Source organism: Stegostoma tigrinum, chromosome 11 (genome assembly GCF_030684315.1).
Source record: "Stegostoma tigrinum isolate sSteTig4 chromosome 11, sSteTig4.hap1, whole genome shotgun sequence".
NCBI classification, from domain to species: domain Eukaryota; kingdom Metazoa; phylum Chordata; class Chondrichthyes; order Orectolobiformes; family Stegostomatidae; genus Stegostoma; species Stegostoma tigrinum.
Genome location: NC_081364.1, coordinates 73771874 through 73793148, shown reverse-complemented (window position 1 = coordinate 73793148; position 21275 = coordinate 73771874). Strand labels below are relative to the sequence as shown.

The 21275-nt window shown below is 44.4% G+C and overlaps 1 protein-coding gene, 1 long non-coding RNA gene and 1 other non-coding gene across 4 annotated transcripts in view; 2 read left to right on the top strand and 1 right to left on the bottom strand.

Annotated features, from left to right (window-relative positions):
* Nucleotides 1-1423: 1423 nt before the first annotated feature.
* On the top strand, nucleotides 1424-1615 carry LOC132210290 (U2 spliceosomal RNA). The gene has a single exon (XR_009446517.1). It is a non-coding gene; the product is annotated as a U2 spliceosomal RNA (small nuclear RNA).
* Nucleotides 1616-4816: 3201 nt separating this feature from the next.
* On the bottom strand, nucleotides 4817-20313 carry LOC132210131 (uncharacterized). Of its 2 annotated transcripts, none has more exons than XR_009446336.1 (4): nucleotides 20102-20313; nucleotides 16300-16453; nucleotides 11228-11324; nucleotides 4817-5692 (listed from the first exon to the last, which is right to left on the bottom strand). It is a non-coding gene; the product is annotated as an uncharacterized LOC132210131 (long non-coding RNA). The 2 variants fall into 2 exon arrangements; XR_009446337.1 differs by having other exon boundaries at nucleotides 16412-16453; nucleotides 20102-20303.
* The window catches only part of LOC132210129 (MOG interacting and ectopic P-granules protein 1-like), a 52323-nt gene continuing 51278 nt past the window's right edge, over nucleotides 20231-21275 (top strand). Inside the window, exon 1 of the mRNA XM_059649558.1 lies at nucleotides 20231-21013. The gene's annotated coding sequence lies outside the window, so the exon portion shown is untranslated. The remainder of the gene's footprint in view (nucleotides 21014-21275) is intronic.

Here is a 21275-nt window from a genome sequence, read left to right as displayed (position 1 = left end):
GAGGTTTATAAAATCATGAGGGGCTTGGATGGGGTGAATTGTCAATATCTTTTTCTCAAGGAAAGGAATCCAAACCTGAGAGCATGGTTTAAGCTGACAGGCGAAAGGTTTAAAAGGGACCTGAGGGACAGTTTTACATGTAGAGAATGCTGCATGTATGGAGGAGGTGGTACAATCCCAGCTCTTAAACAGCATCAGGATTGGTAAATGAATAGGAAGGGGACAGAGGGATAGGGGCCAAATGTTGGCAAATGGGACTAAAATAACTTAGGATATCTGGTTCGAATAGACAAGTTGCAGCAATCAGTCTGTTTCCATCCTTTATATCTCTGCAGCTCTTGGATCTTAATTTGCAATTCTAAATTACCAGATTGTAATTGGAATGTTTGGAGTCGAAGCCAAACCATTTGTGACTTTTCAAGGTACTGAACTTAATATCCAGCAGCATCACACTGCTCATTTCCATGAAGGGCGGGGAGTGACGTGAGGGATGTTGGAGTGGTTTGGGGACCAGAGTTCATATATTCCAGGTCAGATGGATTAGTCTAAGAAATTCTGTTTGTAACTGTGACCCAGTACTTCCTGACAGGGATATTACTTGATCAGAATTAGAATTTGTTTCAAGTATTTGATTTGATTTGGGAAGAGGCAGGCATTTTTATGCATTGCTAACAGTTCAGTTTGCTTGGTGCACAGAATAGGATGGCACAAAAATCAGACCCTTTTAGCAACTGCAGGCACATTGACACTGCAGGCAGTTACACATTCCAAAGAAACAGACGGGGTGGGATGGATTTGGAGGGAGGGGATAGTGATTCGCCTTTTTTTTGTAACAAAGAGTCACATTTATCAAGGGAGGTGGACCCACCATCTTCAGCGAGTGGTTCCTGCCGGCTGTGCACTGCCTGAGAGGGCGCTGGAAGCAGAATTATTCATGGCCCTCAGGAGAGAGTTGAATGATGAGAGATTTACAGGGCATCGGGAAGGACTGCTGAAGTTACCCGTACAGACAGCTGATGCAGAGAGTGACAGGCTGAAGCACCTTCCTCTGTGCTGGGACATTCTCTGAGCGTGCCGTTCTCTGCCGATCGTTGCTGCAATCTCACTGACCCGCTGCTAGTCATGGAGCTGGTTGATGAGGCTTGTTGGTGACGTCAGCTCTGCCCTACCTCACCTGATTGGTACATTTTCGATGATCTACATTCACTACGAAGATGTTTTCGAGAAAAGTGATGAAAAAGCACTGGTGCAAACTGACTTCTTTGCCCTGGTTAAGAAGCCCAGGAGTTTGGAAACAACAGTAAAAACTGTCAGCAGTGATTTACAAGTCTTTGCACACAGTCAGGCTGGTGGAAAATAGGATCAAGTGTTTATTATACCAAGTGTTCACAGTTGGTGGCTATCTCATGTGTGGAAACATGGCCTTGGTTTTAGTGGTTTTGGTGTGAAGACAACACCACAGAAAAAGCATTTGTCCCTATCAGCTTTAATATCTGATATGTCCTTTGCCTAAGGACCCTATATTAAACTGATTTTTGGAGCAGGGAGTTGGAATACGAACTTTCTCCATGCATTATTGTGGTATTGCAGTGTTCCCAGGAATGATGAAGTCTTATTAAACCAATTTTAAAAGCAGACTGATCAAAACTTGAAAAATCCTAGGTCTAAACACCTTGTTATCTCAGATTCTCCAGCATTTGAAGTTCCTACTATCCTTGATATGCTGGGATATGCTCAATGCTCTGGAACCATAATCATGGAATTCCTACAGTGTGGAAACAGGCCCTTCAGCCCAACAAGTCCACACCAAACCTCACAGCATCCCAGCCAGATCTATAACCCTCCTAATGTACCCCTCCCTGAATACAACAGGCAATTTAGCACAGCCAATCCACCTAACCTGCACATCTTTGGACTGTGGGAGTAAACTCACACAGACATGGGGAGAATGTGCAAACTCTACACAGGCAGTCGCCCAAGGCTGGAATCGAACCCGGGTCCGAGTGCTGTGAGGCAGCAGTGCTAACCATTGAGCCACCGTGCCACTAAAATGCTTTCTCTCAGTACTTTCACCCAACTTTCTCTAAATATGCTTGTTCCAAGGTAAACGTTAATCTCTCCTTTTCTGCATGTTCAGCACTTGCTCTGAATATTATTGCCTCATCCCTGGTACATGCTGCACCTTCCCACCAACACCATCCCTGAATATTCACACATGGCATCAGAAGTAAAAGAAAATCACCTGCCAACACTACCTCATTACAAATAGCATTTCAGAAAAAAATGCTATCAAAGTATTCACTAATTTTGAATTTGATGATGATGACTTGGATGTATTGAATGAGATATTTTGGGAACACTGTGAGCCAGGAAAGGATATGGTGTATACAATGCACATTTTTCATTTGAGTGCAAAAGCAACCAATCAAACAGATGTGCATGTGGCTGCTTTATTTTTCGCAAGTCGAGGCCTGTGAGTTTAATCAGATTACTGACTCACTGATGTGGGACACAACTGTGAATGACCAAGTCAGTGGCATATTACGCCGAAAGCCATTTCTCACATTAGCCAGACCAATAGATACTTGCGGATCTAGCAAAATGAGCCAGAGTGAAATAAAAATGCTACGTCAAGATGCAGAATTGCCTGCCCACAAAGTACATTGTTGCTGTCAGAACTCTACATGCTTTTCAGCACCTGAGGCATGTTCTGCTCAGGGCCTGGCACAATATCTCTGCCTTTCCCTGGCATTTTTGCACTTTGATGTCTCAACTAGAACCTAATGTCCCACAGTGCTCCTGTCTTGCCTGGTTGCTTATCACAGGCATAAGTCAGGCAGCTTAGCATCGTTATTACCAGCAGTCAGTCAAGGGCTGGTCAGCAGCTGTGGCAACTAATGCATTTTTTTTCAACCAAATGGTCACGTCTACAAGTCTCAGGGAAACAGTTCTCAGTCAGGGCAAGGGAGACAGGATTCAGTCAGGGGATCCTGACACAGCATGTCCAAGGAATCATTTGATATCAGCCCAGGGACTTTGACAGTGTCAGTCAGCCATTGGGGCAATCAGGATCAGGGAATCTGTATCACTACAGTACAGAGAGGTGGCCACACTCACTACTAATTACATTCTCAAAATGCTGCAATAGACTTGTTGAGCCTGAATTATGTTCATCAATCCAAGCTGACCCTGTCTATTCCTGCCATTGGAAGTCAGTTTGATGAAATGCTCAAGGTTTTCGGGAGTTTGGGAGGTTCAAGTCCATAGCTCCTTGAAACAGCAGCACAAGTAGATAAGATGGTGAAAAATTTCGCTTTCATGGTACACAGCCTCAGGATATGGTCAACGTGGATGTCTGGTTCATAAGTGGCATGTCAGAGCATGCACTATTTGTACGAGAATTACTACGGTTTCAACCACGAAATGGCCACAACTTGATCAAAAGAGAAAAAGTGACCATCAAGCAGTTTGAACCATCAGCTGTCAAATAAATTAAGACAGAGTTAAACGTATTTGCAGGAGTTTTTTTTTTACATTTTTAAAAAAAAATTCAATAATGGGATGATCACATCACTGGATAAGAATGGCAGTTTCCTTCCCTAAAGGCCATCGGTGAACAGATGGGTTTTTCCCAACAAAGACAATGGATTCAGTCATCATCAAATTCTTATTTCCAGATGGATTCACACCTAGGTCCCCAGACCAGTATCTCAGCCTCTAGGGAAGTGATGGACAGAAGACTAAATAGAAAATATGTACTAGAAATCATACAACGTCTTGGTTTATGTTTCCATCATGAGATCCATCGCTGCTATGGACACCAGGTAAAGAGCTGAAGAGACTGCAATGCCCCCAGGCAGAGTCACAGCGGTCACCAGGTTTCATAGCCGACAGGGAAAATGCAATCAGGGATTATAGGACATGACTCATCCCAAACCTATGTTTGGATTTAAAGCTTTCCTTTGATTTTTATCCACAAAATGAAAGATTACATTGTTTCCAATAAACAAATGTCTGTGGAGAGCAACAGAATCCGTCATTGTAAAGGTGTGCAGACCTATCTAACAAATAAAGGGCCATCGAAATCATCACCGAATTCCTAGTGTGGAAGATGGCCATTCAGTCAATATCAACCCTGCAAAGAGCATCCCACCCAGTCTCACACCCTACCCTATGCCTCCATTTTGCACACAAGATACTATGGGCAATTTAGCATAGTCAATCTACATAATTTGCACAGTTTTGGACTGTGGGAGGAAACCAGAGCATCTGGAGGAAACTCACGCAGACAGTGTCTGGGTAAGACACTCTTTGTCAGGTCAGTGCGGACATGATGGGCTAAATAGTCTGCTCCCACACTGGAGGGATTCTATGATCTCCAGCAACAAGCCCAAAACACATGGTTTTTGAATCTACTATAACAATGTGTGGAGCTGGATGAACACAACAGGTCAAGCAGCATCTCAGGAGCACAAAAGCTGACGTTTCAGGCCTTGAACCTTCTCTAGGCCCAAAAAGTCAGCTTTTGTGCTCCTGAGATGCTGCTTGGACTGCTGTGTTCATCCAGCTCCACACATTGTTATCTTGGATTCTCCAGCATCTGCAGTTCCCATTATCACTGATACTATTTTTGATTCTACTGTTAGCTATATTCAAACCAATCAACTTATTCAGAAATTTGCTGGTAGTTAACCAGTCCTGATGAACCAGGAAATCCCTTTTCACATATCGTGCAGGTGGATAGTCTTTAGTCAGTGCGAATGTGTCGACGTGTTGTGACAACGTGACTATTTCCAAGCTCTACCTTACACAACTGTTAGTGTGACATTTTATTCACAATACCAGCACCTTTAATTGAGCAGGGATCGGTAACATCTGTACAAACAGCCCAAAACCATGGTTCATTTGATAGTGAGAGTGACAGCAAAGTTCTTCAACTGTGGTTGTCTGTGAACTCACTGGTGTGTTAACAGTTTGGATGACAATGAATCCCTTCCCACACTCAGAGCTCATGAAAGGTCTCTCCCCAGAGTGAACTCGCTGGTGTATCAGCGGGGAATTCGAATCAGCAAAGCCTTTCCCTCATGCAGAACAGGTCAATGGTCTCTCTCCAGTGTGACTCTGGTGGTCAGTTTCTAGCTGGGATGGATGAGAAATTCCTTCCTGCAATCTGCACATTTCCACACTGTCTCCCAGTGTCACTGCACTGGTGTTCGGACATTTCAGATGAATCTTCACAGACTCTTCAACACACACACCATGTGCATTTCTCCCCAATGTGAGTGCTGCTTTTTCCTTCATTGTTCAAAATCCTGAGATAATTGGGTTGTGATAAACAAAGTGACTGTCAGACCTGGATGTGGACCTGTTTAAATTCTCCAACTGCAGACTATACTTTCAAACAGAAAGTTAAGCGTAGCGAGTAAGAAACCAGAAGGACACAGATTGTGAAACTGAGAAATTCTCTGGGCATGTGTGGAGCGATACTTGGGGAAAATGCTGGATCACCATTAGAACAAATTCATTCATAAATATCCTCCAGGTAAGGGATCCAGTCAGTGTTTGCATAAAACTACCAAAAGAGAGAGGTGGGGGAGCCAGCGAGGAAGGACAGTCATTGTATAGATCTGTAACTCAACCTTTCGATCCCTCTGAAAGACTAAGAATAGTGCAGAAGTAAAATTGTGGAAATCTGAAATGAAAACAAAAAATGCTTCGTCAGCGTTGTACAGCACAAAACAATCCCTTTGGTCTCAGTTGTCCACGCTGACTAGATATCCCAAATTAATCTAATCCCATTTGCAAGCATTTGACCTATATTCTGCTACACCCTTCCTATTCACATACAACATTTAAAAGGTATCTGGATGGGTAACTGTACCAGCTTCCACCAGTTCCTCTGGCAGCTCATTCTACACAGGCACCACCCACTTTCCCTTTTAAAAAAAAACAAATTCACTGGAAAAGCTCAGCAGGCCTGTAGTATCTGTTAAGGAGGAAAAAAAAGTTAACATTTCAGGACCGGTGACCCTTCCTCAGAACCCGAAACTCTTCTCTCCTCCACAGATGCTGCCAAACCTGCTGAGCTTTTCCAGCAAATTTGTTTTTTTTTAAGATTTAAGGCATCTGCAGTTCTTTTGGTTCCCTTTTAAGACTTTCCCTCTCAGCTTAAGCCAATGTTATTAGTTCTAGTCTCCCCTAACCTGGGAAAACAATCTTGGCCATTCACCCTACGCCCACCATAATTTTAACAACCTCTATAAGGTCACCAGTCAGCCTTCAATGCTCCAGGGAAAATAGACCCAGCATATTCAACTTCTCCCTACAGCTCAAAACTTCCACCTCTTGCAACATCCTTGTAAATCTTTTCTGCACCCTGCCAAGTTCAACAGCATCATTCCTATAGCAGGGAGACCAGAACTGAACAGTATTCCAAAAGCAGCATAATCAATGCCTTGTTCAGCCTATAACATTGACCTCCCAACTCCTACGCTCAATGCACTGACCAATAAATGCAAGCATAGCAAATATCATCTTCACTACCTTCTGACCCTGCAATCCACCTTCAAGGAACTGTGCACATGCACCCCAAGGAGTCCCTGTTGCATAACAGTCCCCAGAGCCTCATCATTAACTGTTTAAGTCCTGCGCTGATTTGCATTACCATAATGCAATCGCTCACATTTAGCTGAACTAAAACTTATTTCTATCACTCCTTGGCCCATCAACCCATGTGATTACGTTCCCATTGTGCTTGGGAAGTAAACGCCTTTGCTGTCTACTACAACAACAATTTTAGTGTCATCTGCAAACTTACTAACCATTCCTCCAATATTCATTCCACATGATTTGCATCAATGATTAAAAAAGCAGTGGACCCAGCACCGATCCTTGCAGCACACTGCTGTTCATAGTCATCTAGCCTGAATCCGCTCCCCCCCCGGCTGACCATAATCTTGTCTCCTACCTTCAAGCCAATTTTGTTTCAAATAGCTAACTCTCCCTGGGTTCCATTTGATCTAATCTTGCTAACAAATCTGTCATGTGGAGCTTTGGTGAATGTCTATTATGGACTTCAGCAAGGCAATGTCCACTGCTTTGCCTTCTTCAAAAAACTCAATCAATTAAGTGAGACAAGATTTCCTACTCACAAAGCCATGTTGACTATCCCTAATCAGTCTTTGCTTCTCTAAACACATGCAAATCCTGTCCCTCAGAATCCCCACCAGCAACTTACCCACCACTGACATCAGGCTCAACGGTCGATGATCCCGTGGCTTTTCCTTAAAGAATGGCACCACATTAGCCACCCAGCCTTCTGGCACTTCACTAGTGTCAGTGATACAAATACCTCAGCAAGGGGCCAGCAATTACTTCCCCAGCTTCTCCCAGAGTTTGTGGGTAACACCTGATCAGGTGCCAGGAACCTATCCACCTTTATGCATTTTAAGACATCCAGCACCTAGATCTCTGTAATATAGACACTTTTCACGACTCATTATTTATGTCTCCATGTTCTCTAGCTTCCATATCCTTCTCCGCAGTAAATACTAATGTGAAATACTCATTCACTATCTCAGCCTGCAGTTCCACACAGACAGCCTTGTTGATCTTTAAAGGGGCCCTATTTTCTCCCTAGTTGCTTTTTTGTCCCAAATGAAGTTTCAGAATCTCTTGGGATTCCCCTTAACTTGATTTGCCAAAGATAGCTCATGTCTCCTTTTGCCATCCTGATTTCTCGAGTATACTCCTATTGCCCTTGTACTTCGAGGGATTGACCCAATTCCTGCTGTCAATACCTGACATGTGCTGCCGCCTTTTTCTTGACCACAGCCTCAATTTCTCCAGTCAGCCAGTATCCCCTACATTTACCAGCCTTGCCCTTCACATGAACAGGAACATATTGTGTCTGGGCTCTCCTTATTTTAGTTTTGAAGACCTCCCACTTTCCAAGCATTCCTTGACCTGCATATTACCCCTCTCGATCATCTTTTGCAAGTTCTTGCCCAACAATGTCAAAGTTGGCCTTACTCCAATTTAGAATTTTGAAATGTATATTAAATAAATAAGTTTTATTTTAAACTGATCACATCTGCCTGCATCTGGCATATACTCCTCTAAACCTCTCTTGTCTATGTCCTAATTCAAATGTCTTTTAAACAACGTGACTGTACCTGTATCTGCCACTTCCTCTGAAAGTTTGTTCCACACATGGACAACTCCGTAAAAATAAAAGTTTCCCTCATGTCTTTTTAAATATATGTCTTTCTCCTCTCACCTTACACACATGTCCGCTTGTCTTGAAATCAGCCAACCTCGGGAATAAACCCTTGCTATTTGCATAATCTGTGCCCTCACGATTTTATGAACCTCTAAGGCCACTCGTTAACCCATTATGCTGCAGTGAGAAAAGTGCCAGCTTTGGCCCTCTATTTGATAATCAAGCCCTCCATTCCTGGCAACATCCCAGCAAGTCTATTCTGAACTGTCTCCAGTTTAATAATAATGTCCTTCCTGTAACAGGGCGACCAGAGCTGCACACAATACCTCAAATGAAGCCAAAACAATGTCCTGTACAACCTCAACATAACATCCCAACTCTGAGACTCTAAGGTCTGAGCAATGAAAGCAAGTGAGCTAAACAACTTATTAATCACTCTGTCTACTTGTCTACATAAACTTCAAAGAATTATGCACTTGAATCTCAGCATTTCTCTGTTCCACAACACTACCCTGGGTGCAACCATCAATTGTGCAAGTCCTACCCTGGTCATTTTACCAAAATACAATGTCTCACATTTATTCAAATTGAACTTCATCCTCCACTCCTCAACCCATTGACATAATTGATCAAGATCTTGCTGTCATCTTCGATAACCTTCACTGACCACTATACCAACATTTCATATCACTAATTCTAGTATCATCTGCAAACTTACTAATCTTGTCCCTTAAATTCTCATCCAAATCATCAAAATAAATGAGAAACAAAAGTGGACCCTGTGCCAAATGCTGTGGAACATGCTGGTCACAGAACTCCACTCTGAAAAATCCTCCATCACCACGGTCTCTCCTCCAACTGAGCCAATTCCGCTTCCAATTAGCAAGCTCTTCCTGAATCACATGTGATCTAACTTTACGCATCAGTCTACCATGTGGAATCATGTCAAAGGCTTCACTCTCACTCTGGGAGGTGCTGCAAAACTGAAACAATTCCCCCACCATTTGCCCATCATTCCTTGAAAAGTTAAATCCCAATTCTCTTGAGAATAACTGCTAAATCTGCATCCAGCTGCCATTCAGACTGTTCCAGATCCTGGGAACTTGCGGAGTCAAACACTCTTCACATTTTCACTCTGCATTTTTTGCCAATTATCTGAATGTTGTACTCCACGGTTACCAAACATTGCTACAATGGAGAATTACCTGAGCTTCTGTTCACTCTCTCCAAACCAGAGACACATCAATTTTAATTGACTTATGGGACGTGGCCTTTGCTGCACAGGCAAATATTGATTTCCACTTTTATTCGATTTGGAGAAAGTGGTACTTTCTATTACTGCTGCACTCCATCTGCTGGAAGTACACCACTGTGCTGTTATGATGATAATCCACCCTGGAGCCTCACTACCCTCCCGACTGCAGGAATCATACCTCAGACCTCACTACCCTCCAGATCATGCCCTCAAGCCTCGCTACCTGCATTGTTGCAGGCATCATTCTCGAGCCTCAACATCCTTCACATCTGTGGAATCCCCCTCCAGCCTCAACTCACACCATCTATGTAGATTCCTCCAGTCTCACAGACCACCTTATCTGTCATCTCCTCCAGCCCACAAACTTCTTTAGCTCTATAATTGTCTTTACCGTCACAAACCTCCCTTTGTCTGGTCTCCTCCAGCCTCACAATCTTCCCCATTTCTGTAATCTCCTCCAAGCTCACTTTTCTCTACTTTTGTAGTCTTCTCCAGTCTCAGAACCCTTCTTGTCTCACATATCATCCAGCCTCACAGATCAATGATACAAGAACGATATTTCTTTCCTCTAATACAATCCTTATTTTTATTCATCCACATGATGGCGGTACTTTCAATTTCCTGGGCTTCAGGCCCCAGAATTGAAGTCAACCGCTTTACCTCTATACCTCACTTTTCTCCCGAAAACACTGACCAATCATGAGTCATTTATTCTAATATCTCATTTTCTGAAATAACTTGAAATATTGCTGGGCATCTTCCTATGTGAAGAGTCTCGGAGGTCTACAGTACAGAAAAAGGCTTTGTGGCCCATCGAGCCTGGGCTGGTTAAAAACCACACCCTAACTATTCTAATCTAATTTTCCAGCACTTGGCCCATAGACTTGTCTGCGTTGGCATCACAAGTGTGCATCTAAATGTGCCTTAAACGCTATGAGGATCTCAGTGCCTACCACCCTCACAGACAGTGAGGTTCAGTGCCATTGTCACAGCATGATGACATCACAGACAGGAACAGAGACGAGCTGAGTCTGTGCAAACCAAAGATCCCACACACACTGAGAAGGACGGGGGGGTCCCTGATAGGGGGCAGAGGAGATTTAACAATGGTTTGTAGGAAGAGGGTTTTTAGTTGCATGGGTAGGGTTTTTTTTTAAAGTTATAATTTCATGTGACTTAGGTATTGCTGGTACATATTGAGAATATCCATCGACAATAGATGGACTCTCCTTCACAACCTCTCCTCTTGCCTGGGGTGTGGTAATCTTCAGGTTAAACCAGCCCTATGGTCAGGTAGGATAATGGTGACTTCACCTTAGGCACAGTGATGCCACTTTGCCTCAGTGGTGTAGAGGGGAATGTTGAATGTGGTGGATGGGACACCACTCCGACACTGCTTCATCTGGAGGATGTTAACTTCCTTTAATATTGTTGGGGCTGTACTCACGCAGGTAAGTGGAAATGAAAAGTGGATGAGTGCCTTACACACAAGAAGCAAACCGTCATTGGGTAATCAGGTGCTTGGGGAAACGGAGATTGATCTCCTTGTAACAAAGGATTTTGAGGGGACCTTTGATAGGAGGTGTTTACAAAAGATAAACATTAGAATGGTAAAACGTACACTCAACTGGCCATAAAAAAGGACTACAGGACATATATTGAAAGTTGTAGGAAAGATCTATTGAGAGAATGGAGTAATGAGAGAGAAATTTTACATGGCAAATGGGAATGAGCAGGAACACAATACTCACACACAATGGGAATATCCAGGTCCTGATGAATTGAGTAATTCTGTCAGAGTTTGGTGTTACAATTGAGCTTCCTACCTGAAAGTCCACTTGTAATATCCTGTAACACAAATTCAGAAAATCCATCACTGTCAGAGTAGAAATCCACAACATCCCCTCCTCCTGGCCGAGGGTAACTGTGCATTGTTCCTGCTGCACATTATTCCTTGTGGGAGTCAGCAGCTGATTCGAGGGATTTCTATTTGGGTTTCTCGGAATTTCCACATTGGGGCTTCATGTCACTGAACAGAACAACAGGTGTTTGACACAAGGCAAAGAATGGCCAAGATTTAGTGAGATGCAGGCAGCAGGATTTGCTTCCTTTTCTTTCCTTCTGTGCTGCTGCACTGCCACAATGAGACATCAGCTTTTCCGGCCCAATGCAACTTGATGAACAAGTTGTCTCGATTCTGAGAAATGGGCAGTAAGCTTCTCCCAGTCATTTGAAAAAACGCCCCTTAAAAAGGCAGCAATTACATATGTGTCATGTTGCCCAGTGCTCCCAACAAAAAGATGAGAAGAATGAGGGAGGATCTCATAAAAAGGGATAACAGTCAAGTTCCATGAGGGTTAGAGTTTATGGAGAGATATTGATAAATGGGCGACAAGTCGGCAAATGGAGTATAATTTGGGAAAACGAGAAGTTGCTATTTTTTGAGGACATGACCAAAGGACAGTGTTATTTAAAAATGTAAAAACTGTGGAAAACTACAATACAAAAGGGATTCAGGAATAATTGTGCAGGAAGCATGAAGCGAGCACACAGTTGCAACAGGTAATCGGGAAGGGTCATGGGATGTTATCCGTATGTCAAGGTGTTTGCAGCAGAAGAGTTTGGAATACATGTCTTAGGACAAATGTACAACTTGCTGGCAAGACCACATCTGGAAGAATGTGAGCAGCTTTTTTGGTCCACTTATTCGAGCAAGTACATCACTTCACTGGAGGCATTTCAAAGAAGATGAACTAAGATGATCATTGGTTTGGAGGGATTATGTTTTGAGCTAAGACTAAACAGGTCTGGAATATACTAACTAGATTTTTTTGAAGAATGAGAGATGTTCTAATTAAAAATAGAGGATTCTCAAGGGAGTTGACAGGATAAATGCTGAGGAAATATTTCTCATCGTGGGAGCAGATTCTCGATAAGGCAGAGAAGAGAGGGTTCTCTTTTGGAATTGTCAAGCTTAAGGCAACACAGACATGGGTAAGGGGTTTCAGTCGCGAATGAGCTGGAGTGAGGTGGAGAGAAGGAGCATTTTAGAGATTGAAATTTCTGGCATTTGTGATTGAAATGTACGGTAAGATGTTCATCTTGAGACCAGATATGAGAGCATTATTGAGAAGGGTGCAGTTCAGCCTCAGACAGTTCCCAATGAGAGGGATGGATTCAGTACAATAGTAAGGAAAAATAATTTGTAATAATAACTGAAGGCAATGTGTTTTACTATCACAAAGTGTTATTGGAGGAAATTTCAGCTAATCAAGTAGTGGAAGCATGATAAGCAGTTTTATAATTGAGTAACAGTGGAGCAAAGTGATGGAGACGAGTTAGATCTGAACATTGTAGAATACATGTGAAAGTTAACACAGTGCTTGTGGAAGATCTCACCTCCTGGAAGTATGTTGGTGAGAAACAGCATGGGCCAAGGATAGATCCTTGAGGGACATTTACTACATGGATTTCAGACAGGAAAGAGAGATGGAGTGGGATTTTCCAGTGACGGTGAGGTCGAACATTGGTTTTAAACAGAATGGGTGAGAAGGACATAACCAGAAAAGAGAAACAGACAGAACAAGTAACAATATCTGTGAATTGGCATGGGGGAAGAGGCAGGGAGGAGGAGGAGGAGGAGGAGGAGAAATAAGAGTTGGAATATTTGTAGTTTAGTGAGAATAGGGCAAAGGGTTAAGATGAGCTCTGATAAGGCTTGACATGAAACTGGACAAAGATGCAAGTTTAAGCCTAAAACGAGGAGCAACATGCTAGGCAATTTGGTTTGGTGGGCTTGTGGAAGAGAGGGAAGCAGCAGAGGCAGCTGATTGGATTGTCTCAATGTTAGTGACATAGAAACTGCATGTGTCTCCTTCACTTGCTGTTGGAGCGGAGGATGGAGGAGACAGGATGATGGACAGTGTTTTGCAAAGAAACAATGCCTGTGTTAGTGATATTTAAAAATGAGTGAACAAACCTGATGACTAACTTTTATCCAGAATGTTAAAATGTACAACAGAAGTCCAGGTTCAAATCCTATCTCAGCAGATGGCGGAATTTGAATTCAATAAAAAAAACTGGAAGAATCAACTGGTTGCCATGGCAACAATTGCTGATGACAGAGTGAAAAAAAAATCTAATGTCCTTCGGGGAAAGAAATTTGCCAACCTCAGCAAGCCACTCAGTTGCAAATCACTGCAAAGTTTCAACAAAGGAATGAAGCTGGGTGGCCCATTTGGCATCTACCAGGGAACTAGGAAAGACAACTGCAGAATCAGCCCTATCGGCCCCCCAAACTCCTGCTTAATAATATCTGGGGGCTCGTGGCAAAATTTGGAGAGCCGCTTCAAAGACGAGTCAAGGAACAGTGTCAGACTCATGGAAACATACCTGGCAAACAATGACACACACCACTATCATTGTCCTTAGTGAAGCCCTGTCCCAGCAGACGTGACAGCACAGTGCTATTCTGACCAGATTATTTGACCTGGGAGTACTCAACTTTGACTCTGACGCCTGGAAGTCTCACGGCTCCTGCTGATTACCATGTACCATCCTCCCTTGGTTGATAAATCAGCAGTAGTATTATCGCTAGATTATTAATCCAGAGGCCCAGGTAACATTCTGGGGACCTGGGTTCGCATCCTGCCATGGCAGATGGTGAAACATGAATTAAATAATGATCTGGAACTAAGATTCTCATGATGACCATGAAACCATTGCCAATTATCAGGAAAGACCCATCTGGTTCACTTATGCCCTTTCCGGAAATGTGCCATCCTTACCTGGTCTGGATGACATGTGACTCCAAACCCATAGTGATGTGCTTGACTCTTAACTGCCTTCCAGGTAATAAACGCTGGTCCAGCCAGCGATTTCCACATCCCAAGAGGGAATTTTAAGAAACAAAAAACTCCATCATGTTGAACAGCACTTGGAGAAAGCACTGCGAGTGTGAATAGCACTAAATGTACTCAATGTCCACATCAGGAGTAGTTTGCAGGAGGATTACCAATCAGGCTGGTCGGGTCCTGAAGGACAAAGCTGCTTGGCTGGGACTGCAGCAGGTGCTGACGCACCAAACGGGGAAAATATAGCTGATCTCATCATCACCAATTTCCCAGCTGCAGAGGCATCTGTCCATGACAGGATTGTTAACAGCAACCACCGCACAGTCCTGTGGAAACAAAGCCTCATCTTTAACTTGAGAATACCCCCCATTGCGTTGGGTGGCACTAACTTCGGCTAAAAGGGACAGACTTGGAACAGACACAGGAGCTCAAAACCAGATATCTATGAGGCTTTGAGAGAGACTGCAACAGTAGCAGACCTTCTCCAGCACAATCTGTAACCTCATGGCCCAGCATATCCTACAGACAGCCATTGCCATTGATCCAGGGGACCAACACTGGTTGAACGGAGAGTATTGGAGGGCACGCCAAGGGCAGCACCAGGCATACCTAAAAAATAAGGTGCCAACCTGGTAAAACCACCAAACAGGACTATCGGCATGCCAAATAGCATAAGCAGCAAGAGTGAGAGCTAAGCCACCCCATAACCAATAGATCAGATGCAAGCTCTGCAGTTCTGCCACACCCAGTCGTGAACAGTGATGGACAATTAAACAACTCACTGGAGGAAGAATGCCAAAAATCCCCATCTTTGCCCGACACAGGAGCCCAACCTTTCAGCCAAAAGTGCCAACTGGATGATCCAACTCAGCCTTCTCCAGAGGTCCCCAACATCAGAGATGTGAGTCTTCATCCAATTTGATTCATTTCACATAATATTAAAGAAATGAATGAACAGTGCAAAGGTTATGGGCCCTGGCAACACTCTGACAATAGTAGCGATGACTAGTGCTCTACAGCTTGCTAGCATCCAAGCCAAACTATTTCAGTCCTGCTACAGCGCTGGCATCTACTAACAATTTGGGAAACTGCCCAGGTCTGTTCAGCACAAAAACATTGAAAATCGAACCGGACCAATTTCCCCTCAAGCAATCTACTCTCTATCATCAGTAAAGTGATAGAAGGTGTTGTCACAGCACTATTCAGCAGCACTTACTCAGCAGAAACCTGCTCAGTGACACCCAGTTTGGGCCATGGTGGGCACTCGGTTCCTGATCTTATTACAGACTTGATCCGCAAATTCACAAACAGCTGAATTCCTGAGGTGAGGTGAGGGTAAACAGCAGAGCCCTGCACAAAAACCACGTACTTCCACTTCAGTGACAATGACTGACAGTGACACCTTAGTTTCAGCTCATCTGCTGAACCTCTCATCTATTCCTGTGTTATCTCTAGGCTTAACTACCAAAATTCACTGCCAGTTGGCCTCCCACATTCAACATTCCTGCAACCTCAAGAATACCTAAAATTCTGCTGCACACAAGTTCATTTGTACCAAGACCTGTTCACCATCACTGCTGTGCTCCCTGACCGACAAAGGCTCCTATTTATAAGCAACAATTTAAAATTCTCATCCTTGATTTAATTCCTGGCTGTGATGAGCCCTATCTCCCTGCACCAAACAACCTTCAAGACTTCGATAACTCATTTAGTTCCAGACTCCAACAATGCGTTTAATCATCCCTTCACTATTGGAGGCTGTTTCTAAAGTTGCCAGAAAACGTGATCTGGAATTCCCCTGATAAACCTCTTAGGTTTGCTTTCCTTGAGAGAGTCAGGAAAACCTGTAGATTTGGTAACTTTTTGGTCACCTGACCTAATATGGCCTTACGTCAAAAGTTTGTTGATAATATTTTTGTGAAATTATAAAACATGATAAAAATACAAATAGTTTGTTGATTTGGACATACACCATTAGCTCTTCAGTATCGCTGGATGAATGATCTGTAACTTCTCAAATGGAGCATTGTGAGAGCACCTTTATCATACAAACTGCAGTAGCACACGAAAGTTAAACATCACCTTCTCCACAGGTAACAGGGCTTTGGCAACGATCGCTGGTATCTGTGGAAGGAGAAACACATAGTAAATGTTGCAGAAGTGCAAAATGAATGACACAGATAAAAACGCTGTAGAATTTGGTGGTCTGAAATGGAAGAAAAATACACTCTCTTTCTGGGAAAATATTTCCTGACTGTGAAAGATACCATTCAAAAATTAATCTGGTAAGAGAGCAGCACATGGTCAGGGGGTGGGCAGCAGTGGAAAATTTATTTACAAAAAAGGTACAAGGAAATTACAGTAAAATACTACAGAGATCAAATCTATCCATCATTAGAGACTGAAGAGATTAGACACCGACAAAGGTGATCAGGGAGCACAGAAGTGAGCAAGAGCAGTGTGAGCTGCTATGATCCAACAGTCTGGGAAAAAAAAATCCATAAGAAACAAACATTTCTCTTGGATAAGAGATAATAGGAACTGCAGATGCTGGAGAATCCAAGATAACAAGGTGTGGAGCTGGATGAACACAGCAGGCCAAGGAGCATCTTCGGAGCAGGAAAGCTGACGTTTTGGGCCTGGACACTTCATCAGAAATGGGGGAGGGGAAGAGGATTCTGAACGAAATAGGGAGAGAGGGGGAGACAGATCAAAGATGGAGAGAAAAGATATTTGGAGACGAGACAGACAAGTTAAAGAGGCGGGCATGGAGCAGGTAAAGATGAGGAGAGGTGGGGAGGTAGGGAGGTGATAGGTCAGTCCAGGGAGAACAGACAGGTCAAGGGGGTGGGATGAAGTTAGTAAGCAGGAAATAGGGGTGCAGCTTGAGGTGGGAGGAGGCGATAGGAGAGAGGAAGAACAGGTTAGGGAGGCAGGGACAAGCTGGGCTAGTTTTGGGATGCAGTTGGGGGAGGGGAGATTTTGAGGCTTCTGAAATCCACATGGACACCATTGGGCTGCAGGGTTCTCAGGCAGAATATGTGTTGCTGTTCCTGCAACCCTTGGGTGGCATCATTGTGGCACTGCAGGTGGCCCAGGATGGACATGTCATCTGAGGAATGGGATGGGGAGTTGAAATGGTTCGCGACCGGGAGGTGCAGTTGTTTCTTGCGAACTGAGCGTAGGTGTTCTGCAAAGCAGTCCCCAAGCCTCCGCTTGGTTTCCGCAATGTAGAGGAGGCCACAACGGGTAGAGGGGATGCAGTATACCACATTAGCAGATGTGCAGGTGAACATCTGCTCGATGTAGAAAGTCTTCTTGGGGCCTGGGATGGGGGGGGGGGGGGGGGGAGAGAAGAGGGAGGAGGTGTGGAGGCAAGTGTAGCACTTCCTTTGGTTGCAGGGGAAGGTGCTGGGAGTAGTGGGGTTGGAGGGCAGTGTGGAGCGGACAAGGGAGTCACGGAGAGACTGGTCTCTCCGGAAGGCAAGCAAGGGTGGGGAGGGAAAAATGTCTTTGATGGTGAGGTCGGATTGCTGATGGCGGAAGTGTCAGAGGATGACGTGTTCGATCCGGAGATTGGTGGAGTGGTATGTGAGGATGAGGGGGATTCTTTTTCAGTTGTTATTGCAGGGACAGGGTGCGAGGGAGGAGTTGTAGAAAAATGCAGGAGACACGGTCAAGGGTGTTCTTGACCACTCCGGTGGGGAGGTGGGGAGTGGAGTTGCGGTCCTTGAAAAACAAGGACATCATAGATGTACGGGAGTGGAATCCTGGGAGCAGATGCGGCAGAGGTGAAGCAATTGGGAATAGGAGATGGCATTTTTGCAGGACGGTGGGTGGGTGTGAGATGTTAATGTGATAACATCCCATTAATTTAAAGAAGTATAGAAATCAAAGTCTTTCATCTGCATTTGATTCCTACACAGAGACTTTGATTTATAGAAGTAAAGTCTTTTATCTACTCACATCGGTATGCAGACACTGCCCTGAAGCTTCCTGCCCAGCTAGGAGTTCAGTGTAAAGCTTTTGTAACTCCTTATCTTCTCACACATCGGCATGCAGACACTGTCTTAAGTTTCCTGACTGAACTGAAATTAGAATCAATCTGTATCAAATAGGGTTAGGTGGGGAAATTTTGTAAAGGTGTGAAACCTCTAAAGCATGTAACTTCTGTCGCTGACTAAGAGGCTAGGGCACTGACTTTGTCCTAGCCAGACACACTGGCAACTTGAAATCACAATCTGTCCCGGACAACAACTCAAAATCACCTCCTGCCATGAGCAGCTACTTCACAAGCAATCGATACTATATCCTGGTCTTTTATGTTGTCGATGTAATAATTGCTTGGTATCCTGTTTTTGTCTGTTGTAGTAATTGTTTTATGTATCATGTCATTGGAGGTTGTGAAATCGTTTTCTGTATCATGTCTTTTGTAAAGTATAAAAAGCAGGGACTGTCCGGGGAGAACTCCTTGTGAGACTTTGCACTGTGTGCCGGGTTGAGTACAGTGATTCTTCACAGCTTGTACTTGCTTGGTAAGAAAATGATTGGTGTTTTTCTAAACAGGTCAGTGTCTTGTTATTGCAGCACGTCCGTGAGGGTCTCCGAAAACAAACTTGACAGGTGGGAGGAGGTGTATTCTAGGTAGCTGTGGGAGTCAGTGGGCTTGAAATATATATCGGTTTTGAGATTGTTCCCCAAGATGGAAATAGAGGACCAGGAAGGTGAGAGAGGTGGTTAGAGATGGTCCAGGTGAACTTAAGGTTGGGGTGGAAGGTGTTGGTGAAGTGGGCGAACTGTTCGAGCTCCTCATAGGAGCACGAGGCAGCGCCGATACAGTCATCTATGTACTGGAGGAAGAGGTACGGAAGAGGGATTGTTCCAACAAAGAGGCAGGCAAAGCTTGGGCCCATGCAGGTACCCATGGCCACCCCCTTTGTCTGTAGGCAGTGGGACGTTTTCACCGAAGCACATAATGGGGTCAGTGGAGGGGAACTGGTCAGACCTGCAGGACAGGAAATAGCGTAGGGCTTTGAGGCCATCTGTATGGGGTATGCAGGTGCTAACGTGGTATACTGCACCGCTGCACCCGTTCTGGCCTCCTCTACATCAGGGAAACCAAGCAGAGGCTTGGGGACCACTTTACAGAACACCTACACTCAGTTCGCAATAAACAATTGCTCATCCCCACCTCCCTAACCTGCTCTTCCTCTCACCTATCCCCTCCTCCCATCTCAAGCCACACCCCCATTTCCTACTTGCTAACCTCATCCCACCCCTTTGACTTGTTGGTCCTCCATAGACTGACCCATCCCCTCCCCACCTACACTCACCTTTACCTGCTCCATCCCCACCTCTTTAACTTGTCTGTCTCCTCTCCACTTGTCTCCCCGTCTCTCCCTGTTTATTTCAGAATCCCCTTCCCCTCCCCCATTTCTGAAGGGTGTGGGCCCGAATACGTCAGTTTTCCTGTTTCTCTGATGCTGCCCGTCCTGTTGTGTTCCTCCAGCTTCACCCCCGGCCCTTTTAAAGTTACAAAGCTGTCGCGCATGCGCCCCGCGGATCACTGCCCCCAATAAAGATGGTGACGGTCACACGGGCCTATCGCCATCTGAGGCGTTGATTTGTTTTCTGCAAACGTGAGTCTGGGAGTTTCAAATGCGTGTGTTTTCCGACGTGCACCAACTGTTTGTAAAACTTCCAAACCCATACGAATATCACTTCCCTCCAGCTTTCTACCGTTTTGCTTTCTTTACTGTGGCCTGCTCTTACCTAAATTGCACAAATCTTGGTCTCAGCGAAGGATCTAGGCCCGAAACGTCAGCTTTCCTGCTCCTCTGATGCTGCTTGACCTGCTGTGTACATCCAGCTGCACACCGTGTTATCTCAGATTCTCCAGCATCTGCAGTTCCGGTTATCTCAGCGACTCTGCACCGCACTCGTGGATGATCACGTGGTTTTCACTGATCCCGCCCTCCCTTCATTCCGATTGGGCGACATCCGTCCGGTCATGCACGGCACACCTGTGCTCCTATTGGTCGCGCACTGACATCAATCAGCCAGACTTCACTGTGAGCTGGAGCATGCGCAGTGCTTTGTGTTATTGTCAGAAGCAAATGAACGTCGTCGCAATGTTGCATTTTGAGACGAATGAGACTGAAAACTGGATCTGTCTTTTTACCTTCACAGATGCTGCCAGACCTGCTGAGCTTTTCCAGCAACTTTGTTTTTGTTCCTGATTGACAACATCCCAGTTCTTTTGTTATTTTTTAATAAGTCGCGATTGAAAAGGCTTCCTGCAGCTCAAAGCTAAAGATACTCTTGATACCGCTCTGTCAGCCAATAGAGAAATAGCGGTGAAATAAGGGTAATAAATACAGGCCTAGCAGTCCTCAGGTCAGATGTAAAGGGAATAATTATGAATATGAAGAACATCACGTGGTGAAGTGAGGTGAGTGTTGTTCATATGAACTGTGATTGGGCAGAGAGGGAGGTTAATCAAAAAAGAACAAGCAGAAAAGAGATTCTCAAGAAAGGTCTGTGCAATGGAAAGCAACGAGAATAAGAAGATAAAAGCCCAACACAAGAAAAAGTTTGAAGACCGCGGCTGCAGAAACTCCAACAAGTTGTTTCACTGCTCTACTGCCTAGTTATTGACTTAAGCAGTATAATCCACATTCAACTGTAAGTAGCTGTCTGAGTTTGTCACTGTAGTTTACTTCCTAACAGATAAACTCCACACTTTGTCTCAATAAAGCTGACAGTTGGTTCACCAATTAGTTCTGCTACCAAGTCCGTTCTTGTTTGAAAAGGGGTATAGATCACATTTAAATAGACAATGAAAAATGTCAATCCAGGCTGGGAGCAAAATTCTACTCCCTCGCCACTGACTCCATCCCTGCCCCTGGTAACTGGCAGGTAACACACTGGTCACAGTCAGGGTGCA